Source organism: Daphnia pulex, chromosome 2 (assembly GCF_021134715.1).
Source record: "Daphnia pulex isolate KAP4 chromosome 2, ASM2113471v1".
NCBI lineage: Eukaryota > Metazoa > Arthropoda > Branchiopoda > Diplostraca > Daphniidae > Daphnia > Daphnia pulex.
In genome coordinates this window covers 5,309,444-5,334,744 of record NC_060018.1, presented here as the reverse complement: position 1 = coordinate 5,334,744, position 25,301 = coordinate 5,309,444, and the positions used below count along the sequence as shown (strand labels likewise).

General features: G+C 42.0%; 2 long non-coding RNA genes across 4 annotated transcripts; both read right to left on the bottom strand.

The window, feature by feature from the left end:
- Positions 1-2,057: 2,057 nt before the first annotated feature.
- On the bottom strand, positions 2,058-3,157 carry LOC124188267. Its single transcript, XR_006872262.1, has 2 exons — positions 2,792-3,157; positions 2,058-2,242 (listed from the first exon to the last, which is right to left on the bottom strand). It is a non-coding gene; the product is annotated as an uncharacterized LOC124188267 (long non-coding RNA).
- A 562-nt stretch (positions 3,158-3,719) lies between these two features.
- LOC124188266 lies at positions 3,720-24,759 on the bottom strand. 3 transcript variants are annotated; one of them, XR_006872259.1, is made up of 7 exons: positions 24,558-24,759; positions 24,282-24,384; positions 23,899-24,072; positions 6,435-6,714; positions 4,578-6,351; positions 4,320-4,481; positions 3,720-4,242 (listed from the first exon to the last, which is right to left on the bottom strand). It is a non-coding gene; the product is annotated as an uncharacterized LOC124188266 (long non-coding RNA). The 3 variants fall into 3 exon arrangements; XR_006872261.1 differs by lacking the exons at positions 23,899-24,072; positions 24,282-24,384; positions 24,558-24,759 and adding exons at positions 6,819-6,909; positions 7,006-10,950; XR_006872260.1 differs by lacking the exons at positions 23,899-24,072; positions 24,282-24,384; positions 24,558-24,759 and adding an exon at positions 6,819-10,950.
- Positions 24,760-25,301: the final 542 nt, after the last annotated feature.

The following is a 25,301-nucleotide window of genomic DNA, read 5'->3' as shown; positions in this document are numbered from 1 at the left end:
CTAACCATCAGTTACAATGTTTATCTTCATTACATTTGACACAGCTTTAATGTATAAAACCTCGACCATTCTAGTTCTGTCAGATATACAGTCTGTTAGCTGAAATAACGGGATCTCGTCTTGATTACGAAAAAATACTCCGTTTTCTAAAATAGATCCATTGACAAAAAATGAAGGAAAACTAGGAGAGAAATCTTCCAAATGGAAATATAGTATATAATAGACGCGGTCATCATTACCGAACATGCCGTATAACTACAGGTATCTGGACTCTCTTATCACTAGTCATACCAGTCCAGTCTTTTTTATTTTTTTTATTTCTATCGAGAACTACAGTTCAATGAGGCCGATATTTCTGGTGTGACGGGGACTAAACAACTATGAATGGAATTTACAGTTTTCGCAAGCGTTTTTTCTTTGTTTTTGAAATTCGTTGAACATCCTTTAAATTTATTACAGAACCAATGGGTTACAATATCAGGTTTTGGTTTGTTGTACACCAATATTTATATAATTATGCGTTACGTAACTACTTCATCAATAGGTAGCTTCGTCAGTTGTACTTCACCACAATTTAATCTTCCATTCATTCTGTTTAATCTACTGTTGTTAATTTTACAATTACACAACCAGCGCAATCACATTTAAAAAATAATCAGTTAAGAAAATATAATTTATGCTCTTCTTCCTTATACATAATAATTAATGCAAGTCCTGATTTGAAAACAAGGTACTGGATTAGGCCATTTAAGGACACAATTAACATACAAGAGATCACATTTCAATTTTAATGAGGATGCGGATCCCGAAGGTGGAATTTAGGTTTGCCGAAAACCAGGTAATCAATAACCGTCCAAGTAGTTTCCAAGTCCAGCCATAAAAGCAAGATCCTTAATTGTACATAACAAAAACCCCGCCAATCATTGTAACATTCTTCTTCTTTTATTCCAATAAATAAGATCTGATTCAAACCGGTCTTTTAATGTCATTAGGTACAAGGCCAAAAAATGTGATGGAACCCCACCCAAAAAGGTGAAATGGTCAAGAAGGTTCAATATTCCAACAGGAAAAAGAAAATGCTTGTAGATCTTTCCTTAAGATGCCCAGACTCGAAAAGTTCAAACTAACCAGTTTAAAATTTGAAATTGTGCATCCGCTTTGGAATTTCACGCTGTTTTTACGTACTACTCAGAAGGATTTTTAAATCTCCCAGATTTCAGGTCTCAAAGGAAAGATGCTTCAATCAAGATCTTGAAAATATTCGTTCCCAGTTACGTCGCCCAAATTTGGAAATCCAAACATAAACTGATTAAGTTTGGTAAGCGCCAATAAAAATTCAATTCACTCATCTAAGAAGATTTTTTCCCTGGATTATTTTCAACATTGACTGAATATTTTCATTGATAAACGAGAAAGGTATACACAATAACAATGAACATTAAAAGTCATATATTATAAGTGCCTTATTGTCATGCATTTTTTTATCAATAGCTAGTCGGTATTGGCACTAATAAGACTTTATATTGAACACACCAACGAAAGACGGAAGTGTGGAACTATTGAGGTGACTTTTACCCGCTGTCGAACATTATGTAACCAACCAGCGAATGTTGGAATTACAAGGGCTAGCTTGAAAAAGAAAGCAGAATTGAAATATGCGCCAAGATTTAATACCGATAAATGTTGCTACAGTAAATTATACTAGCTGTTAATGGCAGTAAAAGTATGGTAACATAAACGTCAACAGAAATTTTTGGTGTGCAATTGCAATTCAAATCTAAACGATTTCAAACAAAACGAATTTTACCACGCTAAGGAGTGAATAATGGGTACTCGGTACTCCTTACAGCGGATCAAATACACCGGATGGACCTCAAAACCTCAAAGAAATGAAACAAAATATCGAGTTCGATTTTATTCTCGATTTTGAGGGTGGCACCATCTACTTTAAGGAAGATGAAATAAAAACTGCCATCTATTATATTTTTACACAGTTTCACAAATCCCAAATAAAAGCGCGGTTTCTCAAATAGCAATTATAGATAGAAGCGGAGCAATTTGAATTTATTAAATTATATTTTTTATGGTATGCCTATAGTTCCTTTTTTACATCATGATATACAAATTATGAGCATTGGAATTTACTTATAAAACTGCATGATGCCGAATAGGCTGCAATTCACTTCTCTTTTGGTTTCTTGGTATTATTAAATTCAATAAAAATTTTCGGAAGTCGAGATTCCTGCAAGATCAGAAATTTTACTAATAGTCGTCCGGTGAATAAAATCGAACAACACCACAAAACGAAACGACGACCGAATCGGGTAAGAAAGTCTTCTACTCGAAAAACGAAAATGAATACCCGTTTTTGACAGAATCATTAACAGATTAACAGGATTAACAGGACGTGGTGGAATGACGCAATAACGGAATGCGAAAAAAACACGCTTGTGTGAATGCATATGATTTCCGTACCATTCGTCAAAACCAATTTTGGGTGACAAGACATAATTTTCACTCCTTATTGGATTTCCAGAAATTCAAACAGTAACTCTAGAAGCGGACGTTGGGTTAAAAATTAGCTTTTTAAGACTACAGTAGCCAGTAAATCGCAACAGATTACCAAAATCGGAAATAGCATCATTCATACCGTAAGGTCAGAATTCTGTGCATCAAAATGTAAGGTGGAAGTGGGTTAAAGTAGACCTCAAATTCAAGTTAGCAATTTTTCCTAAGGGGATTCAACAGTGAGTTCTGCTCAATTGGATAAATTACATTAATCACGACTTACCGAAAAGGAAAATTGATCCCAGCACAGATGTCCGCGAAGTTCAAGCTTGATTTGCAGTTGTACATCCTCCGTCCATGGTATAATGAACTCAGTTCACCCGACTGTTTACACGCTCCACCCAACATACAAGTGAGCAGTGTAAAAATGTATTCACTGATTTTACTACCACAATTTAAAAACACTGGCACAATTCAAAAGGTAATAATTTACGAATAGTCGAAACTCGAAAACACAATTTTCAAATGTCATATATGCTTTTTGGAGAGATACACTTGCACCGCTGCACGCACTAGACCACGAGACAACTGGGGTGATTTGTTTTCAAAATTTGATTTTACTTTTCTCTTTTCTATTCCCTTTCCAAAATTTTTTCTTTTTTGCCGACCTTCGCGATTACCTTTTCTTTATTACACAAGGAAAAAACAACGCCCACCATAATGGAGGGGTGGCAGGAAACCGTTGGCGCCCTATACTTTTACCCTTGCTTTTACCTTGCTTTAATTTAATCAACTTAAAGGTAATTCCGTAGCGAATTCGAACACAGCACTTGCTTTATTTTAAGCCGAATTTGAGAATTCCACCAGCAACCAGAAGATTTACCTGATCATTTCCCCCCCCCCCCAAAAAAAAAAAAACTAAATGATCTTGTTTCTTCCCCGTTTTCTTATTCCAAATACTTTTCGAATCTCGCAACTATCAAACAATCCTTAACGCTAATGCAAAATCACCGTTTTGATTGTTATCAGACCTATAGCGGAAATGGAGAAACACGGCAACCACTGCTGGACTGGAAGAACACAATATACATTATGTTCCGTATTTCCTTTATCCGATCCCTAACTATTTATAAGCACGGGAAGTATTACACGTATTACACGTAGTCATTTTATTGACACGTTTCATATGATGCCATTCAACCCACATGAACCCCAGTTTCCATATGTATATTCTTATTCTCCCATATATTTGAAATTACAATAATTGTCAGTAGCATCAAGAATAACGCAAGCCAACCACAATTAATAGCATGAAATAAATTAAAATTCATGTGCAAAACTGTAAGTATTTTGGCGTAGGATGGAAAACGAGATTTTACGATCGCGATATTTCAGACTTCCTACGGTAGCCGTAATATACTGGTGCCATGGCGTTCAAATAATATTTCAGATAATTTGTTCGATCGAGAAAATGTTCAATAACTTTGTCATCGACATCTTCAGCTTCAACACTGATTGACTTGGTAGCATCGATCTCTTTGGGATAATGATCGTCATTGATCCTTGATCCGACTGCCGCTATGGCCTCTTCAATTTCGTAGTGCCATTTCAGTTCCATGAAAAAGACGAAGACCTCGAAGAATTCCCCAAAATGACTCGGCAGTAGGTTCCTCCAACTGTTGACCAAGTTGTTGGAATTTGTCGAAGAAGTGTATGCTCTGTTGGATACAGGTGCTTCAGTCACCGCAATAAAAAAAAAGAGAAAATATTAATGGATTATGGAATTTTTAATCATGAAGAATCTTGCGAACCTTCAGGGGAAGTCTCCTTGTCCGAATTGTTATTTTCCGTTTTATCAGATGGAGTTTCAGATATTGCAGGATGTGATGCAACAGAGCTGCTCAAAATCAAGATAACCAACATGAAAGTCGATAGATAATTTATCGACAGTAACATCTTATTCACCATCATGCCTGAAAGGAGGTTACATATAAATAACATTAATAATTTACTTCACGGAAAGTTGACAACTGAAAATTGGAAGATTATGAAGCTGTTGTCGAGTATACCTGTTATCTGAGTTCCAGTATCCGTCAGGTCAAGAACTGTCGTGCAAAGAAGTGCGCGTACTGGCGTTTCCTTCAGCTTATATAACCAGCGGACCGCGAGAATTATTTATAAATGAATAACGCGGCAATACCAAAGGTGTAAAACACTAATCGCTATTCACATTTCCCTTAGTTGTAAAACCGACGATTACAACACAGATTTGAACAGACACTCAACTTTTACGCAAATAGCCAATATTAGTGTTCCTTAAATAGCCATTCCCTCGTCTTGGAAGTTCAGAAACTTCCGGTGGTCTGAACAGTGTAAATTTCAAATGGTTTCGTTCGTAACGAGAATGTCAGATTTTAGAAAATGGTCGATTTCTTATGTTTTGTTTCCGCAGGGTTTTTTTGCCAACAATGACTGCCACACTTAACAATCAGCCTCTTCACTATTCTTGCGTCTATCACTAACCGTTGAACAGTGAACTACTCTTTACAATTGCAAACAAAAATCAAAACGAAACGGTACACGAAATATTTTTGGTTTGTTACTTTACATGCTATGCTAGGTGGATTTTCCCGCATTTCAGTTGTTGAACCGAAACCATCGACCAAGCAAACATAAATTCCCTCGCTAGATGGAGCATTCGTTCACTACTCACAAAAGCTTGAGAACTAGAGAGCGCATCTAAAGTTCACTCCCGAATTTTCACGCGGAAAAATTACATAAATCTCAAGAAAAATCTGTTTTTAAATCGCACTTTACTAATTTTAATCGACCCAAGAGATGGATGATAAAGAAAAACCCAAAGTAAACTCACGATGCTCACAAATGCATTTGGCATGAAGGTAAAACTCGATTTCAGTATCGGATCGATGCTGTTCGACATTATTAGGCAAAAAGCCCTGGAATCCCTATAGATTGTTAGTAAGCCAACATAAACCTTATCCAACTAGAAGAGAATACATCTATACTTGTATAGTCAGAGATAATGAGCTAAAATAGAAAAGAACGCCTTGATTAATGGCTCCGGGGTCCTGGAATGCTCGGTGCTAAGACTGGGCATATTTCGAATTGTCGGGAAATGGGAAACGGCACGAGTTCCGACTGCTGGTTGATCGATTTCCGATCCTGGATCACGTGCGAGTTCCTTCCGGTGTGTTTTTAGTGAGAGCGTGCATTATTAGTACACAGCGTCGTAAGGGCAAAGAAACCATTTGAAGAATCCAGACGGGAAGACAAAGCGACGCGGATGAAAAGAGTCGCAAGTCAGCCAGCAAGTTGCCGTTCAGCGTCCGCACGGCGGGGTGTCGCTCGCTACTCTTCTTGGTCCGTCTGGGCCTCCGTTTCACTCGATTTCGTCACGAAGAATAACCTGAACTTGGCGAAAACATTCCAAACATCGGCGTAAGCGAAACACAACATGACGAAAAAACAGTCCTGGTGTCGCTCAAAGCGGAAGCGATGCCTCTTGGTGACGACGGCGTGCGTCTCTAGCGAATACCACAAACAGCACAGCCAACCGAGGCAAGCGATTTCAACCCACGAAATAGACTTCCAATCGGTGCTCCTGGCCGATGGATCATCTTCGACTGACAGATCGCTACCGGAAGCTGCGTATGACGAGTTCAAATTGAACGCCAACAAAATTGGAATACCGACGCTCAGCGCAGCGTAAACGACGCCGTAAAGTCCGTGGTAGAGCAACCAGGGATTCATGAAGAAGAGCGCGTGACCCGAGTGGAAGATTCCCAACGAACCATTCAGCAGCAAAACATCGACGAGCTGAATCTGCAATCAGGATCAAAAGTAATGCAGATGAGTGATGGGTTTATCATTCACGAAAGTATGATAATCCATTTATTAAATGTTACGCTGTTTGAGTGGTAAAGATTGGAAGCGGCTCCGGCACAAACCAGACCTTCCATGACGTTTAAGGCGATGAATCGTTTCTGATTGGACGGCTTGTCCGGTCCCAAACGGTCCGATAGCGATGTGTAACCCGATAGAATGAACTGAATTAACCAGATCATGAAGATGACAACTCCGCCGCCGGATCCCGAAAAGAAGGAACTGATTGATTCGTCGTAGATGGCGAAGCACTCTATCACCGTCAAGCACAAGATACGCAACGACAGCAAGCAGTACACCTTTCTGTGGGGAGAACCAATGCCTTGTAAGATCGTTTGAATGGCTGCGAGATATTCTAATCAGAATCTTTTGAATGAAGTCGAACCAAAAATGAAACAAACAGAAACCTGATCAACTGGGCCGTCTCTTTTCGACCGTCTTCTTCATCGACAGATAAGGATAGTAACCGGTCCTCGTTGGAGCCGTTCGTTTCGATTGCTACACTAGTCGACACTGATTAACACTCGGAAAACCGACATATGCAAATGATTCACTATATTGATAGACGTAGTGAGCGTCTAGTTCGATACGTACCTATCCATTCTCTTGTTATTGTTTTCGTGAAATCTGTCATAGCAAAGGAATCCTCGAGTGACAAGGAACGATCAAGGGTTCACACAGAAATGACAGTTGCAAGTGTCAGTAGAAAAGATTAAGACGAACGATCTGGTCGACTTCAAAACCATCAGTATTATGTACATGTATATACATAGTCGAAAAGAGAGAATAGAGAGAATAGAGAGAAAGATAACCCTTTGGTTGCCATGGCTATTCACCGAACCTGTTGTCATCTTTCTTCTTATCGCGGTTTTAGATTTCGTTTTCACAAGATGTGGGGTCGCTCGCCAGATCTAGCAACACATAACAGATGGCTTCTGACACGGGAACTAAATATTTATCTCTACCATCTATCGGTGTAAGCCTAAATCTAATTTCACATCTCGCAATTTACCCGCGTACGTATGTTGTCCTTGTAGTACAGGATTAAGTTGGATTTTTCCAGTAAAAAAAAAAAAAAAAAAAAAAAACAATTGTCAAACAAACTTCAAACTGGTTTCTGTACTTGCTGTTGGTTTGTTGTCAAGTGTTTTTTGTTTGAAAGGTTACGAAGAGGATGACTGCGGGAAACGACGGACGATGACGCCGCACGCGCCGCTGTTTGTCGCTCATACACAAGGAAACATGTAGCCATAACTTTCTAGTGCTCGTTGTAAGCGCGCTATTCAAACGCGGGACACTATAAGAATAACAGCAGTCATCCCCTTCAGCAGTCGTTGACAAGTAAAACTTTTTTTTTCAACCCCTAGTCTTCTCGAGGATTTCGAGGACGGCCAAAACCGAGTCGCTGCCGAGTCATATGTGTCGATGAATTCAGACATAACTCGTGGATTATTATACAGTAAACAAGGAATTTGTCCTTACGCTAAAAACGAATGGAAGAGAACGCAGTTGGTGTCGCACAAGACCCCACGAAACTCGATGTTAAGCCGAAAATAAGTAACAGGCATGTGGTTGCAGAAAATAAAAGAAAAAGCGAGCGAAAAAGAAAAAAAAGAAGGAAAAAGGAAAGATAAAAGAGTCAGATTTCCAGAGATGGAACTGGAGGAGCTATTTTTTCCCCCCTTGGAGTCTCCCCTCTCTTCTTCCTGCGCCTGTTGCTATTTGTGCTGGCGCGTTTTCGCCATTCGCTGGACAAACGAAATTGAGTCCGCTTCCGTCCGTCATGTCGTCCGACAGATTCTTTGTCAAGAATCGGACAAAATCAAGAGTGGAAGATCTCATCTGAGCACCTGATACAGGTCGGTGAGGAGACCAACACAGAAAAATCTGATGAGAGAAACGACAGGAAACTCGTCGGATGGCGTCTGTTTCTTGTCGTTTTCTTTCTCGCTGCCTTTCAGTTTGTTTATCTCCTGCATCTTTTTTCTTCTTTCTCTCTTCTCGTCTCTTTATAACATCGCTCGCCTGCCTTATATTCCCTCTCTATCGGGGACTTGCGTCACGATGGAAAACTGCCATACGCGCTCTCCTATCTTCGCTTCTGTCACTCTCCACCACCTTATCTCCTAAAAGAGTAGAAGTCTGGACTTATAGGCTACCTGGAGTCCTCCTGTCTCGCTTCTACACAGCCGCTGTCCCATATGTATATTTACACTTTTCTGAGTTTTGACTCTCTCTCTCTCTCTGTCGTTAAGAGAATGACAAGTCCTTCAGGAGTCTCTCTATACACCTCTGCGCTCTTTTATATTTTCCATGGCTCTGTTTTTGGACGTTTCTTTTTTCCCTTTTTTTGTGTAACAGTCTGCGCATAGATCTGCAGTGCAACGGGTTCTCTCTTGTTTTTCTACGAATATACACCACTGTGGATGATTATCATACAAAGGAGATACAATGTAAGACCTTGTCGACGACTTTGGTTATTTTTTGACGGTGTCACATAAAATGACGGATGGTGCAAACTCTTACGGGGAAAAAAAGAAAAGGAAAATGAACAACGGCGTCTTATTCTGTTTTCTTTTCGGTGGGCAGAATGAATAAGAAGAAAACATAAACTGCTGCGCTGAAACAGCTGATGAACCCGCAGACATTTGATCGTTTCTCAACTTTTTGACCCCCAGCCCCGCTGGGGGGGACCACGGTGGCGACGACTGGGGTTGCGTTTGGCAAACTTGGCAAGAAGTGTGATTGGCAAAAAAAGAAAACAGATGATGAGAGAAAACAGCTGAACCCGTAACGGAATTCTTCTTCCAGTATGTTCTGCTTCTGTAATTTGTTGGCTATGCCTCGTATTTCTTTTCACTTTTTGTTTGTCCTTTTCTTTGTTTTGTACGAATTGTTGTCTGGCGTCACGATTGCAACCGAATTTCGGTTCGAAATGAAATGGAGGCGTTCCTCGATCCTTCTTTTTCTAAGAATGCTGTTGTTGTTGTTGTATGTCCATTTAGAGATTGTGCAAAGCAACGACAGTCGAAGAAGAAGAAGTTCTTTAAAAGAGTTACGCCGAACATTTGTCCGGCATCTACAAAAGAAGCTCTAACCTGTTGATCAAAGACTCGATGGCATCGGGTCGGCGGCTGTGAACGGAAACCCAAACGATACCTGTACATGGTCGAAACCTCTAAATGCATCGGTCATGGACGTGAAATCGTACAAATGCAAATTAGGTTTTTTCTCTTTATCTTCCCGTCTCTGATTTTGTGCTCCAGAGAGAGAGAGAAATTGCGCCGTTTTTGTTTTCTTTCCAAAAATCTATCGTCGATGTCTAAAAAGCAACTGCAAGTCATTTTCCAGTGCTGCTGCTGCTGCTGTTGGGTCCTCGGCAGAAAAAAATAAAAACTATTCGACTCTTCTATATTTTTGTGGAAGCGCATCCTTTTTCTCGTCATGCTGCACTTCATTTGATTTGCTTTTCTATGTGCTCCGACACTTGCCTGACTTTTCTATTCAGACGGAACAAACAAACCAACCGAGAGACTATATGCTGACCTGTCCAGATGACGCCACACCAGCAGCAGCCACCACAAATTCAACCGTCACTGCTGCCGAGCACTGCGCGTTCCCTTCAAAGGATTATACAAGAGTATTTGTTTTGCTTTATTTGGTTTTCTGAAAAAGAAAAAGAAAAGAAAAAAATGAAATGGAATTTTTTTTTCTTCCCCTCCTGCTGTTCTAACCATCGTAAAGAAATGGGTGGCTGTCAGTTCCAGTTAAGATAAAAATCGACTCTCTAATCAGTTGAACAATCCAATCCATTCGTTCTGGGTCGGCTTGGCCGTAGCGGAGCGCGTGTCCGCGTCCATATCTGCGGCTCTAGTTCTTCTTCTTTCCTGCGTTCCCCAACATTTTCTTCATCTCTTATTCTTTCTATTCAAATGCTGCTCTACATATAAATATTTCGTTTCCCTTTTGAGATGGCACCACCACAATCCGATCGGTGTAAACAAAACGCACAAGAACAGATGATGGATTAATCTTACACGGAAAGAAGAATAAATAAAGATGAGAAGTGTCTTTCTTCCTGTTTACAAGAAATGAGAATGAAGAATGAATAAACCCGTTCCCAAGTGCAATTCTATACACACCATGGTCCATTCACTCTTAAACATTCCGATCGGTCACCACCGATAGAACCCCAAGCCCAGGCCTTTTATGCACTCGTCATTCACTTAAAAAAAAATCAAAAGGATTTTTCCATTTGACGACTAACAGGATCAGACGACTAATAGGATCAAAAGAAAAGATTCATCATCTTGCCATCAGTCAAACCTCACTCCTACATCCAAGAAATCAACGTTGGCACGTCGCCATTGCAAAGCCAAACTCACAAACGAGCCCAATCTGCAATCCTGGTGGATCAACACCAGAGCCACCGCAGCATCGTCGCTGAAACACGCTAGCTTTTTAAAAAAATTGCTTAGTGATTTTCATTATGTGTTTAGGTGAGCAATCACATTCCGAAAGAGGCCTCTGGAGAATCACGACAAGACAAAAAAAAAAAAAAAGAATTCCATGGAAGAGAAATAAGGGCAAATGGATTATTTAAAAAAATCGGGATTTGAAATAATGGCTATACCTGGAGCAAAATGAGAACTGGAGAGTCGAAATTCTAATAATAATTTCCCAATTTGATTTACGTGAGCGAAGGCCCCCGAACCCGTCCGGCCGGATAGAGACACTTGTCTCGGTGAACTGCAAGTTGTCAGCTGCAGGGCTGCTCGATTCACACGCATCACGTCGTTACGTATAACGAATAATGGAGGGCGGATAAAAAAGAAATAAAAGTTTTTTGTTATTTCTTGTGCGTCTTGTATACAGCACGTATATACTGACAGACAAGCTCAGCAATTTTCGTCTCAATTATATACTTGTACACAACTTTGCTCTGCTCTAATACATACGCTGGGATGCGAAAGCTTGCAAGGTGGGTGGCTCCGCTATAAACACGCTATATATTGTGTGAGGAGGAAACGAGAGCGAACACACACAAACACACGGGGGCAAAAAAACCAAACACGAAAGGAAATTTGTTTTTTAAGAAAAAAAGAAGAAAATGGGGCCAGAAAGGGGACGAAAGACATTCGGTGTTATATACAGTCGCCTCTATCGGGGCCGCTGGAATAAACACACGGCTTCGAGTTCATATTGGGAGAAAAAAGGAGGTAATAATATAAGCCAAGAAAAGAAAGAGGAGAGACTATATAGGACGTTATAAAGCGCCCAGGCCATGAAACAATAAACACACAAGTTTGAGGGACGGTGCCGAGTCAAACTTGGCGCAGCAAGTCTTATCGTTCCGGCGCTCGGCACAAACATGTGTGTGTGTGTGTGCTGGTGCTGTCCGTTCCGACTGGGGGTTAAAAAAACCACAGCCCCAGCAGCAATACGGCCATGCAAACACCCGATCTATGTGTTGCACTCGGTAACAAGGATGCTGCTGCTGCTGCTGCTGCTGGGCCCTGGAAAGGAAAGAGAACCACCACAACACGCTATAAGCTTTTTTCGGGTGGGGTGTACAACAGCAGCTCTAGATGCTAGCCGCGTGTAAGAGAATCCCCGCTGTCTTCGCCTGCGTGTAAACAACGGAACGCATCGGTGCTGGCCGACACGTCCACAGTTCAGCAACACACTCCATATCCTGAGCAGTCGAGCCAACCTTATAATGTACACAGTCCCACAAGTCTCTTGGACATTCAAATCGAGAGAAAACACGAACGAACGAGTTCAGTTATCTAGTGAACTGTCTGTTGTGTTCCGGATCATTTTGGGTTTTCTCAATCGAGTGGGGGAGAAAAAAAAACAATTTCAAGGCAGATGCTGAATGACCAGCGTTTTCATCTGGCATAGAGAAGAGAGCCAAAGACAGAATCTACTCAATTCGAGTCGAAAGGAGCGAGAAAAAGTTGTCTAAAAATATATAAGCCAGCGAGAGGCTCACGCTGAGCGAGTCCGCGTTTTGTTATTCTATTTGCTTGTGTTAACATCAACAAACGCCAACGACGTCAAGGTGGTGCTGGTGGAATCACACACACACAGAGGTTATTTAGACAAGCCCTTGCCCATATCACAGACCACTGAAATTGCCTTGCCACTCTCCTCTTCCCAAGTTAAGATCTCGAACCAAAAACAGCAGATAAAGTCATTCGAGAGAAGAAAAAAAAAACAAGAAAAATATTGAGTCGTCAACCATAAAGTTCTCCTGTGTATAAATATATGACCAGAACCATATAGACCTAGACCGGAATAAATCCTGTTTCTTGGGGTTCAACGGCCACACAGAAAACACATTCAACTGGGCGTCGGACCGTATGACCAAAAGGATCGGGTTGCATTTTACATTATTCCCTGGACTAGAGCAATTGAGAAATCTATAACCCCCTCCGTTGCTGTCTCTCAACGTATTTTTTTTGTTTTTTATTAAGGCACACAACAGAAAACAGACTGAATACACATTCGGAACAATACAGGTTTGTTAAGTGTCGTCTCTCTTTATAGCCCCAGCTCGCATTTGGATGTGTGTGTTTCTGTGGTCCGTATGTTCCCCTCGTCTGTTTGGCCTCGTCATGTCGTAACATCCCGCGGTTTCGGATTTCCCAGCGCCCAAAAACCCCAAGACCCGTTCTAATAATAATAACATTGCGCCTTAAATAATTCCCCTGAATCAAACCAGAATAACAAGTGAGCAAGAGATTTTACGAAGAAGAAAGATGAACACAGCGGTTATTGTATAGACGCGGATGACTATAAATAACCGTCGAACGCGCGAAACATGGCCGCCTATAGCTGCAACTCGGATTGACATAAACAATCGCGCGCTCGGGGGATTAGACGACGACGTCTCTTCTTTTTTAACTTTTTTCTTTTTTTTTTGTTGCTCCCACCGTCGATTTATCACACGGTCGGGTTGTGCATTCATCATTTCGGCCGCGTACCCACTGCACACACTGGGCCGTTGATGCTGGGCAGTCAGATCCATCTTCGTAGACCTCTACGCGGCGGACCGGCGACCGACTATCCGCCTGTCTATTGCAGTACATGTTTTGTACACATACTTATGCAGCGCATGTGTGATGTATAAATATATTTATGTGCATACATCCTACGTATATAGAGGCGAGTGTGTGTGTGTGTGTGTGTGTGCGCCGTGCATATCTATGGCGCATGATGGATCCGTGTGTCACAGCGATGGATGCAGCGGAGCTTACACACTTTCCAAAATGTCTTGCGCGTTTTCTCTCTCTCTTGTGTGTGTATGTGTGTGTGTGTGTGTCATTCGATACCGCGTCTCTCGACGTCCACATCCATTCACGTGGTGAACATTTTTTGGCTTGGAACTCTTCCTTGTACATCAGCCTCGTTCACTACATTCAAATCTAGGCCGACACTCGAGAAAGAAACTGGGGGAAACCTTATTATTTCTCTGTTGGGTTGCAGCTATCGCACTCTTTTCATTCTCGCCGTTTTTTAAAGGAATTCCGGCAACACAAAAAGAAGAAAAGATCCAAACTGGATCGTTTGATGATCCCGTCTCCAGGAATGCCAAAGGTGCAAGGCAAAGAAGGAACCTATCTAGGAGAGAAAGATTCTACTAGTTTGTTGCCGATGGAACTGCGATAGAGAGAGAGGACTGCAGTACAGTGAAATCTTTCGAGTAATTCGAAACCTTATAAATACTCGCGGTCGGTTCGTCTAAAATAGCGTCGATATTAGAAATATTTCCCCCTTTTCGTTTTTATTTTTTCCTGTTTTTCTTCTTCCTAGCTCGGAGAAATCGTTGGCATTCTCATCGCTTTTTTTTCCCTCTCCACCATCCAAAAAAGATGTGATGCCATACCACAACATTTTCATGTGGATTGTGAATGCTTCTGACGAAAGAATTTTCCTTTTTTTTTTCTTCTTTCCCTCCACATTTTCTTTTTTTGTATTTGTCTACATACGCGTTCTGCTGGCGTCCGTCTGTCCGTCCGTCCGTCCTTGTCAGCGTTGCATCATTTTATTCAAATATACGCATAAGATGTAGTCACATAAATAGGCTCGCTATATAGGTTCGTCGGGTATACATTCACATCACCATTACAGTATATATTAAAATCTATAAATTTTGACATTAGGGTCGCGGCCGTGAGACGTCGCCGCCGGAGAGAATCATTCAAAAAGTCCATGCGGATCTGTTTGCATGTTATTAAAAAAAGAAAAAAGGGTTGGAGCGTGTGCACACGAGAGCTACGGTAGGTTATTACTTTCGTACGTTATTATTTACAGTAGTAAGGGACATATGGCGATTCAGTTTGGGCTTCCTTATTAGATTCGTTTTAAAGCAGAACGTGTCCAATGATTCAAACAAGTTTGAAAAAAAAAGAAGTTCTCTCCGGTCTCCGGGTCCAAGTTGACCGTAAAAGCTCAGCGAGGAGATTTCGTGCCTTGGCGGAACTTTTTGATTTGGACTTTTTTTTGGGGTGTTTTTCGTTTTGTTATTTTTCGAGGCTGGACGTGCTAGTGGGAGAGTTCAGCGACGCCGACGGTCCTGCAAAAGCGGATCGGTTTATTTTTAGGTTTTTTCTTTCTTCCACCCCTAACACAAAACTGTACAGGGAGGGAGGAAAGCAAAAGACGATCGTGTGCTTTAACGTTGTTTACCGGCGTCCAACGCTCCATCGGACCGAGAAGGCCAGAACCGACACGGAAGATTTCAAAGCAGCGAAAAGAAGAAATTAAGAAAATGAAAGAAAAGAAGAAAAAGAAATAAAAGAAAAAGAAGTCAAAAACATTGACTTGTTTTCGTCGTCCTCCCACTTTATATCATCCCCGACACGCCTATTTTCTATCAACTTCTATTATCATTTCCAGCGGGGATTTCTGTCTTGTGTGTTGCGTCCGCCTTGTGTTGTACACAACTCAAAAATAATCTTCGCAGCGGCAACATTCGTCTCTTCTTCTCCAAAAATCGACCAAGCTGGAACACATCCAGAATGAGGACGGCCATTCTTCCTTTGCCATTTGACTTCTTCCGCTTGTATGACATGAAAGCGCCCAATTGCCGATGTTTCCGCTACTCGAATTTCCGCAGGAAACAAAAAATAACATCGCCAAAAAAAAAAAACAATCGTGCAAACTGGAAGTCTTGTAGATTTTTAAATTCCGCTCACGGTAGATGGCGTCTAACTCCTTGACGCTCCCCCCCTCGACTACTATAAGGAATGTTCAGTTCCGAAGTTCATAACAAGGACAATAATCATAATCGTAACAGTAAATAGAATTTGTGTGACAAAATGACGCAGCCGACCGAAATAAATAAAAATAAAAATAAAGTGAAAGAACGCGCGGCGGGGGCAGCTTGGAGGAGAGCCTGGGACGACGACGAAATGAGTTCGGAACTGAGAGAGAGAGAGAGAGTGGGTGGGCAGTGGGAGTGATTGAAGTGTTAGCTGCACTGCCACAGTGGCAGCATCGAAATAAATTTTTGAGCTTGGTAGCGTTCAAAATCTATCGCGACGTCGAGGCGCCACAGTATTACTACTACACGAAACGAGCTGCTGCTGCTACTGCTGCTTCCTTCATTTCATTTTTGGCCATCAACTCACGCGAAAGTCGTCATATCCTCTACGCATGTTGTTGTTCACGGTTGTTATATAAAAATGCCTGGCGGCGAGAAGTAGGAAATGAGAACCTGGCGAAGATCAGTCCAAGTTGTTTTTTTTCCCTCGAACTGTTTGTTCACGTTAATTTTTTACATTAAAATAACAACCAAACCCACACACAAAAACCAAAAAAAGTTGGGTTGGATAACCCGGTGATCGGTACGTGGGTTGTTTTGTTTTTTTGCAGGGTCGTGAGCAAAACTCGGCTGGGCAGGTTTTTATTTAGACTGGGAGATTGTAGGCAGCTTGGCCCGTTGCTTTGTGTGTATAAACACACACACACACAGCAGATGATGTTGATGCGTATAACGATGGCACAAAGAGTTTTGTTTACCATCAGAGGGCAGTTAACCGCCACACCAGTTGCCTGTGCAGCGCAAGACCCGTCATCAGCCAACATTCAAAATGCGGCGCTCAATCGATTTTTAATTGCCTTTCTCATCATTTCTCTCTCTCTCTCTCTGCTGGATGTTTGTTACCGGTGGTTCCGCGTTAAGAAACAACAACTCAAAAGAAGAAGAAAAAGAAGAACAAAAAAAAAAATGAGATTGCGCGAACGAAATCAGCGTGTCGATGCGCGCCGGGCTGATTATAATCGATGGAATTTCGAACTCATTCCAGTCACTTGCGCGCGTCTATAAATCTCGTCCATTTCTCTCTCCGTGTGCGTGGGAATTCAAGATGGCGTAAAGAGAGAGAAAGAGAAATAGAATCGAATTTGATTGTGCGTAGAAAATAAAAGGAGGATAGAACATTTGTCCCCCCGGTGGGAGAGAATTGTCGGGTGGCGTACACACAGCGGACGCGAACGAGCGCACAGACATGAAGGATTGTTTTTCACGGACGAGAAAGGGTCGAGAGAAGCTGCACACACTGATGGGCTGTAATTTGTTTATTGTTAGCCATCAGTGCGAGAGAGCGAGAGAGTTGTGCCGGAGCGAAAGAAGTACACAGAGGAGCAAGAGGAAGTAGAGCAGCGAGCACAAAAACTCCCTCGCATCTCCTATTCCCCCCGGTGTTTATAAATACACCGCCCGGCGCTCTCCTCCTTCCTGTATATGTCTTCATTGCGCCCACCAACATCACATCAGGCAGCCTCCAAAAAATAGTCGATGTTGTAATGTCATAAGCGAAAAAGAAAAAGAAGAAAAAACAAAAAACAAAACCCAATCGGATATGACCCAAGTCCCTTTTTGAATGTCTTCAGCACTCGTGTCCAGAGTGCTGGTGACCCTCATCCGAATGAGAGACAAGTCGGACTGGAGGAGCCGTCTAAAGTGCTTTGGCTTGTACGAGCCATCCATGGGAGTCGATAACACTGGAAGGAGGTACGACGACGAAAAATCCGTTGCTCAGCTTCTCTCTCGAGAGAGAGTCTCGACTGCCCCGATAAAAGGCCATCAGGGAGTATATATGCGCGTCCGCTCGTTGGCGAAGCTTTCTCCCGCGGCCAGTCGAATCAAAATTCCTTTCATTGGAAAAATACAACTTTTCCTTTTTTATTTTCTTCTCCATTTTACCAGGAAACGGACCGAACGGCGCGACAAATCGGCGACGGCAGAGAAAATAAGCAAATAACAAAAACAGCGCAGTCCTTTTTTTCTTTCTTTCTTTTCTTCCCCCCCCCCCCCCAGAAAGTAGTCATGTCATCATCATCTCTCTGTTCGGCCTATAGAATTTCATTGGCTTTCATCTTTTGCGTCTCTAATTTCGGCTCTTGTTTGTCTTGTTATTCTTCTGTTTTGAAATTCTAGCCGGTTTGTCTTTCCTTTTTTTTCCGAAGATGATGTGTGTGTGCTGGCTGGCTTATTGACCTGCATAGAACATTAGATTGTGCTAGGCCCTCAGCCGAACTAAATACCACCTCGCAGTCAACTACAGCAGCCGAGGAACAACAGGGAAAAGGACAAAAAAACAATCAAAGAGAAATACCGTAATAGATTATAATTTTATGCGGGCGTTATTTTCATGATGAAGGTCACACCGCAAATAACAACGGGCCAACAACAACACAAAAAGCAGTGGACAACTCCTGAGCCAAGCGAGCGGCTCCGATGACTTCAAAGAGCTCCTTGTCTTGTCACTCGTCTTGTCGCCAAAAGAAAAGGAAAGAAAAAAACCTGTCCGTCACTGGCGATTTTGTCTCTTCTCTCTCTCTTTCTCGTGCTACTATTAGTCAGCACTATAGTGTAGTAGTCTACATTTTTTAAATACGGCTAACACACAATAACCGTCTCACCTTAACGAGCAAAAAGATTGGACCATTCGACGTGATTGTGGACAGCACGCCGCCGCCGAATGACAATCGCACAATTGCTGACAACAATATCGGATAGAAGCGCATAGAAGAAGAAAGAAAAAAAGGAAATGGCAGGCATCAGCATTTGCTCTTTTTCACCGGGAATCTAAACGCAGAGCGACCGCTTGTTTGTTGACTCACGCTAGCCGTTGGGAAACGCGACCAGAATAACCAACTATATACACACACACACACACACACACATCCACTCGTTTTGAGAGAGAGAGAGAGAGAGAACTGGCTCTCCCAAATCCCACGGCTAAGATTGTCGCCTGCGATACGATTTTGGTTTGAAGAAAAGAAAAGCGCACGACGACGGAGCTTTTTGCTGGCTGAGATACGTCACGGGCCTCACAATATAATTTTATTCGTCTCCTTATTATTGCCAAACTGATGGCTGTGGTCAATCCTCTTTTTTCTTCTTTTTATCCGTTCCATTGTGTCCGCTCCTTTTTCTCTATGCTGGCTGGATAATCATCGAATAGTTGCCGTGCGCCGACAGTTTGCTCGCCGATGAACCTCGAGTATGATCGCAATGTGTTTTCTCTAGTTGCTATGCTGTCGCCATTTGGTGCGCGCCGTACATTACACAACCCCCACGCTGGCCAAGAACGCGCGCAGTACGTAATCAAAACAACTCCACAGGACAAAAAGAAGTCTGATCCTCCAAGCAGCCGTTGAATAATAAATAGGACTCGAAACGAAAAAACAAAATCTAGTCTATGTGACGCAAGTTTCTACATCTTAGATGACTTTCAAAAGGTTCGGTCGCTGAACCTCCCCCATTCGCCAAATGCTTTCTTCTTCTTTTTTCAGACGACAAAAGAGAATAGCAGGCGAGACAGTGGCGGTGAATTTGAAATGACCGAATCTTATTATAAAAATAAAAAGTCCTAGAAGTCTCAAGTTGCTAGAAGAATCATTTTTTTTATAAGGAGAAACCGATTGCACGGTTCACCTGTTATATTCAGAGATATCCATAAATGATGTTATTTTTGTGGGCAAGGCGAAATCCAAATGTTGATACAGGAGGAGGCGGCCTATTTTCGGCTGATTCGCTTTCCTTATTGTGTTGGCCGTTGAATGGAAACTGTCGAATCAAGCGACGACCAAGAGAGAGAAAAAAAAGGGATTTTTTAATTGCGTCACGCAGCTGCCATCTTTGGATTTCGGCGTCTTGTTTTGTTGATTCAAAGTAAAAGTCCACGGGATAAAAAAAAAATAGTATGCGGTGGAAAAGTGGAGAGACAAGATGAAAAGCCAAAAAGTGGAAGACAAAAAAAAAATACAAAAAATACAAAAATCTTCAGAGGCGACCAAGTGACTAAGCAAATTCATCGTCCATGTCTTTGTTTTCCTGAACCCCCCGCCGTTTATTTTCTTTTTCTCTTTTCTTAAAAAACAAGAGAAAAAAACCAAATAAATAAAAGGGACCAGCAGACAGACGACACAGGTGCTGCTGTCGCCTATCAGAGACTTGAAAGGTCAAACATAATTTCACTTCAATGTGATCAATGGACCTCAAATGAGGCGCCGGACTGCTCGATAGTTTGGCCAACCAGGTCCACCACTCTGTTTTGTCTGCCCAGTGTCAACACAACTGACAAATTGCCGCACACAGTCGGCTGAGTGCTGCTGCTGCTGGATGGTCCAGCCGCGGAGATGTTTCACACCAGGAGAGAGAGAGAGACGTCACTTGCTCTCCCTTTTCTCCCTCGACAAATTGGCGAACAACAGTTAGCCGTCAAGAAAATGTAGGGGACCGAACGGACGGACTGAGGCCAAAAAGTCAAAAAGGGAAACAAAACAAAAACAAAACAAAACAAAACTAACACGCCACAAAACGCCACAATAAAAACGTCATTGGCGCCCGAGGGGGAGAAATGTCGGTTGCGTTATTTTGGCAAATCGATCAGCTGTCGAGCTGACGTTTTCGGTCGTGCAAACTGCCAAAAGAGGGGCACCAGAAAAGTCAACATGTTATATTATACTGTAGAGAGTCTCTATCTACTACACTCCCGCTGTGTTCGGCCAACTGTTCTGTCTGCGTCTCTCCCAATTTTTTCGCTGCTTTGCAGATTAGCAGATGCAGTTGGCGTTGAAAGATGCCAGGAGATTTCAAATATATGGTGGAAGAAGTAACAGACAAGAAGAAGAAGAACAAGTCCACAGCCAACAAAAAAAGAAAGAAAAAAAAAATAGACGGAGAGCTCTCAAATATCCCAACGACTTGGCGTGCGCGCGCTGGGCGGCAGAGACTTTCAGCTGTTTGCGCTCTTCTCTCTAGAAGAACTGTGGTAGACGTTTCCCCCTTTTTTATTTTTCAAATATTTTATTCCGCGTCGTTTTTTTATGATTGCAGCTCGTATAGCAGTTGTAATGAAACAGCTACGCATACATGTGTGTATTCATTTAATGTACGTTTGTTGTTTTAATTTGCCTCGAAGAAAAGCAAATAAAAGAGCGAAACAAAAGCAGAGAAAATGATGGGGTTTAGAAATTATCTATAGACGTTTCCGTTCCCTTGTCGTACTTTTTTTTACAAATGAAACACACAAGAGTCGAATGTCTATACTGTTGCTCATCCTTTCTGGGCTTTCTTTCTACGTCCCGAAAATCAGCATATGGCTGTGCATAGACGAATGAAATGGCGCTGTAAAAACGATCGTAAAATATGAAAGAAGACGGCGAGGGCGCCTTCATTAAATCTGCTGCATCGCGTAGCCTTATTTTATTTTTACGTTATTCATATAAATAATTTGACGAGCAGGAGAGAAGGAGGAGAAGTAGATAGACAGAAAATAAAATAATAAAAAAAAAGTGAAGAAGAAGGTGAATACCTAATAGTAGTAGACAAAAGACTGACAAGATGAGGACCGTCTTTCCGACCGGTCCCGTCCGGGATATATATACAATGCGGCTTCGTTGGGGGGGAAAAAAATAATGATAATAAAAAGGGAAAACGCGGTTAAAGGTTTTTTCTTTTTTTTTCCAGCGTTCGCAGGTATTCCCGACTGCTGCTGCGTTTGGGAGCTGGCTCCGTGTGTGGGCAACGGTGTGTGCCGGTGCTTCTGTACACGGCGGTGGCGGTGGCGGCGGCAGCGGACGAATTAGCGGACGTGGAAAAGAGATAAAAATGAATCAAGGGAAACGACGAAGAGAACAAGAATATTCATGGGAGTCGCCTAGTAAAGGGTGGCCTGGCCTCAAGCGACACGTAATATATTTTCGAGACTTGTGTGGAGAGTTGGTTACACAACTTCTTGTTACGGAGAGACGAAAGAAGTAAAAAAAAGGCCTTTCGGAGTCAAGTGCTGGCCAAGAAGAAGAAGAAGAAGCAGAACAGCGACACGAACGCAATGGGAATTTCAATAAAAAAAGAAGGGGGGAAAGAAGCGACTAATGTCTGAAAAAGAGTTTCTTCTAACCGAAACTTGGGATGAGGTGAAAAGAAACAGACGTCCTCCTCCTCCCCAACGCACAGTTCCAGCAGCAGCAGACCCTTTTCTTTTTCCAGGCTCACGCAGCAGCACCGGCCGTTCTTTTCCCTCCGTTTCCCATCATTCTTTTTCAATCTCTTTTTTTCTCCTTCTGTTTCTCTGACTCTCGTATATAATGTTTGTTAGTATTCTGGTGCTGGCCAGCTCGTGAGAGACTAGACGCAACTTTCTCGGCCTCCACGGGTCCGGGTTGTATAGGAAAAGCGCTAGTCGAAATGAATTAATCTTTCTGCTGGCCAAAAAAGGGCATAAAATGTCTCTTACTGAATACCGATTTTTCCATTTGCTGTCGATTGAAAAGAATAAAAAGAAGAAGAAGAAGAAAAAAAAAAGAACGAACCGATCGTCGTGCAAAATTCATTGGCAACATTTCAAACATTCAGAAAAACAGCAACGGTGACAGTCCGTCTGACGCCAGGCCAAAGTTTAGACGGTCGGTGCAACTGCATCATCACATTTAAAATATCTATTCTTCCTTCTTTTATTTTAAAATCTTCTTTCCTCGATTGAGCGAGTCAACACTTCGCCTTGCAGTAAGATTTGGTCACGTTTTGTGTGTGTGTGTGTGACAAGGATGTACAGCTAGCTAGAAGAGAGTCCCTAATTCCGTTTGTACAACGACAAAAGACGACGTGACTGGAAATGGCAAATCTTATCAATCCCAAACTGTGCGTAACAGCCAATTTATACGGAATGTTTCCTTCGACTCGCCCGTTTCCCAGTTCGGAAGTCGACGAGTCGGTTCCCGTTGAATGGACGCCGGACAGACAGAAAGTCCCTCTGCCCGTCTCGCTCGATTACAAGAAACAACATCCACAGTCTACAACGCTCCAAAACGAAATCCGGAGAAGAGAGAGCTGGTCGCATCGCTAAATAGAATCGGAATCTTTTAAAAAGTAAAATGGAGGTCATCAAGAAATAAGAAGAAGAAATACAAGACACAGACCCCAAAATAAAAAAAAAGTCTCCACATCGACCTAGAAATTCGAAACTCCATTTTCTTTTATTTTTCCCTTGGAAAAAAAAAATCCTCCACCCTTCAGAAGACTTGACCGTTTCTTCTTGTTATCATGCGTGCTGTATTTCCCTGGCACTATGTATCTGAAGAGAGAGAGAGAGAGAGGCAACTTGTGTCTGTTTGGCTAGTACCCACTTTGTAGTACAAACGCGTGGGTTGGTTGTGTGCTGGCTGTTGTTGTCTTGGGGGGGAAATAATGATAATAATAAAAAGGGCCACTTGCTCAAGACGCTTGCGATTGTAGAACCCATCGGCATTGTTGTGTTGGGCTGGAGCTCGTGGAAAAATCGGCGCGTAACGTCACCTCCCTAAAACGATTGGAAACATTTTTCGATTGGCGATCGATGTGTCGCCCATTTCACGTTTATCGCCCATCTACCGCCGCCACCGTCGCATTTTGTGGCTCCGCTTTTATCCCGCGTATCGCCACAAACACTTAAAACAAAAACACAAATCCCGGCCCAAGTTGAAAAGAAAAAAGAGAATCTGTGAGAGAATCTTCATATAGTCACACATAGTCCTGTCCACGTCTGAGAGGAACAAAAGAGGCGAAGTCAATAACAACAACAAGCAAAAACAAAAGAGAAAAGAGACGGTGTTCAATTTGGATGTGTTGTGTCCCTCTTACCAGATTCCCATAACGAGGAGTTGCCGGTGTGGCGGCAGGTCCCTCTTGGGGTCATAAAATTTCAAAGCTTTGCACTTTGCATAAAGTGTTTAAAGGTTCAAATATTTTTGAATTTGATTGTTTACCCACACACACAAAGTTGTGAGGTGCAAAACAAGCCTGATCTGAAGTCGTTCTACAAATAAGTGATTGAGTGAAACCTGACTGAGTGAACGAAAACGGCGAGAGAAAACAGTTCCAGTCAACCGCCTAGCTGAGGAATAACCGTACTCCGTACTCTACACGAGTTTTAATCACCGCCACCAAATAGTCAAAAAGGAAGAATGGAGAATGGATATTTGTCCTACCTTTATGCCTGGGAAATACGGCCAGGCATCCACAAGTGCTCCAATCCCAGAAAAGTTGAGTCCAATAGGCAGGATAGGAAAAACAAGGGTCCTCGTGAATACACCCAGTCGAAGAAGAGATCCGAAACTCGATCGACATCAGTAGTTTCTCAGATTGAGTGGGATGCTGTTTATCTAAATAAAAAATACAAAATGGGTTACGAAAAAGATTTACAGAAACATTGAGCATGTAAGGAAAAGTTGAAAATTAGACAGTGGGCAAAGCCTAATTGATAATAAACAGGAGAATTTAAGGAGTCCATGTAATGCACTGCATAAATACAAGTCATGAATAATTTCAATATCTAACAGGTCACAGTAATAGAAGTAACGAAATGCATTACCCAAGCGATGATACTGAGATTGATGCTGATGACAGCACAAGCAAAACTTGCACATGTTGTGGAGACATGTTGTGAAACATGATGGCTGGCACTGGCCTGAAATCTGCACAAGGGAAAAGGTTACATAATGCAAACATACTGCCATGCATCTCGACAGATAACCATACATCATAATAAATGTTAGTCAAGAACTGACATTTCACAGATTTGCAACAGGTTTCTCTTCTACTTAAGCTTCCATAATTATTCCATTTGTATTCTTTGCTAATTATTCACCTGCTAAAAAGCATGTCCAGAGTGTGCATTAAGCTACTCTATATGAAGAGCCAGAGCCACGACCAGAGTTCACACGATGACCACGAACATTTTTGAAATTTAATTTTTTTGTGCTATTTTTTGGGCAACCACGTTTCCAAACAAAGTGATCGTTTTGGTTCCCCATAGTTATCAATATAAATAACTTAACAGTTAACATCAACTCTTTTTCGGAACTCGTTGAACAAAACGAGGTGAGCAGACGACCTTTTTCTAATCTTTTTGATTAGTCATTTTTAAGAAATCGATATAAACTATTAAAAATCGACTGCTCAAAAACGATCAAAAATTCTCACCCCCGGTCGAAATTCAAATTCGCTGAACGGAATGGGATAATTAATTATTATCTTTATAATCTATAATTGGTCTTATCAAGTTACACTGAGTCCCCCAGCTCTCCCCCTCCCCTACCACAGTCAAAATAAAAGAAAACAATTGCACTAACTAAACCCGTCGATAATTACTTTAAGCGACTTAAAGAACGAAATCGCCGTCACAATAAGAAGACCCTCTCGGCTTCCAATGGGGAATAAGTGCATCCCTTTTGGCGATTGATTTAGTGTTGGCGACCAAAAAAGCCAACAGCAGACCATCGAGCCGGGATGATTCAGCAGCAGCAGCAACTTAAAGCAAAGGCTTTTAAGAGCTCTAAGCTGCTGGGCAGCCAAACGGAGATAAAGGCAGACAGACACACAGAGAGAGAGA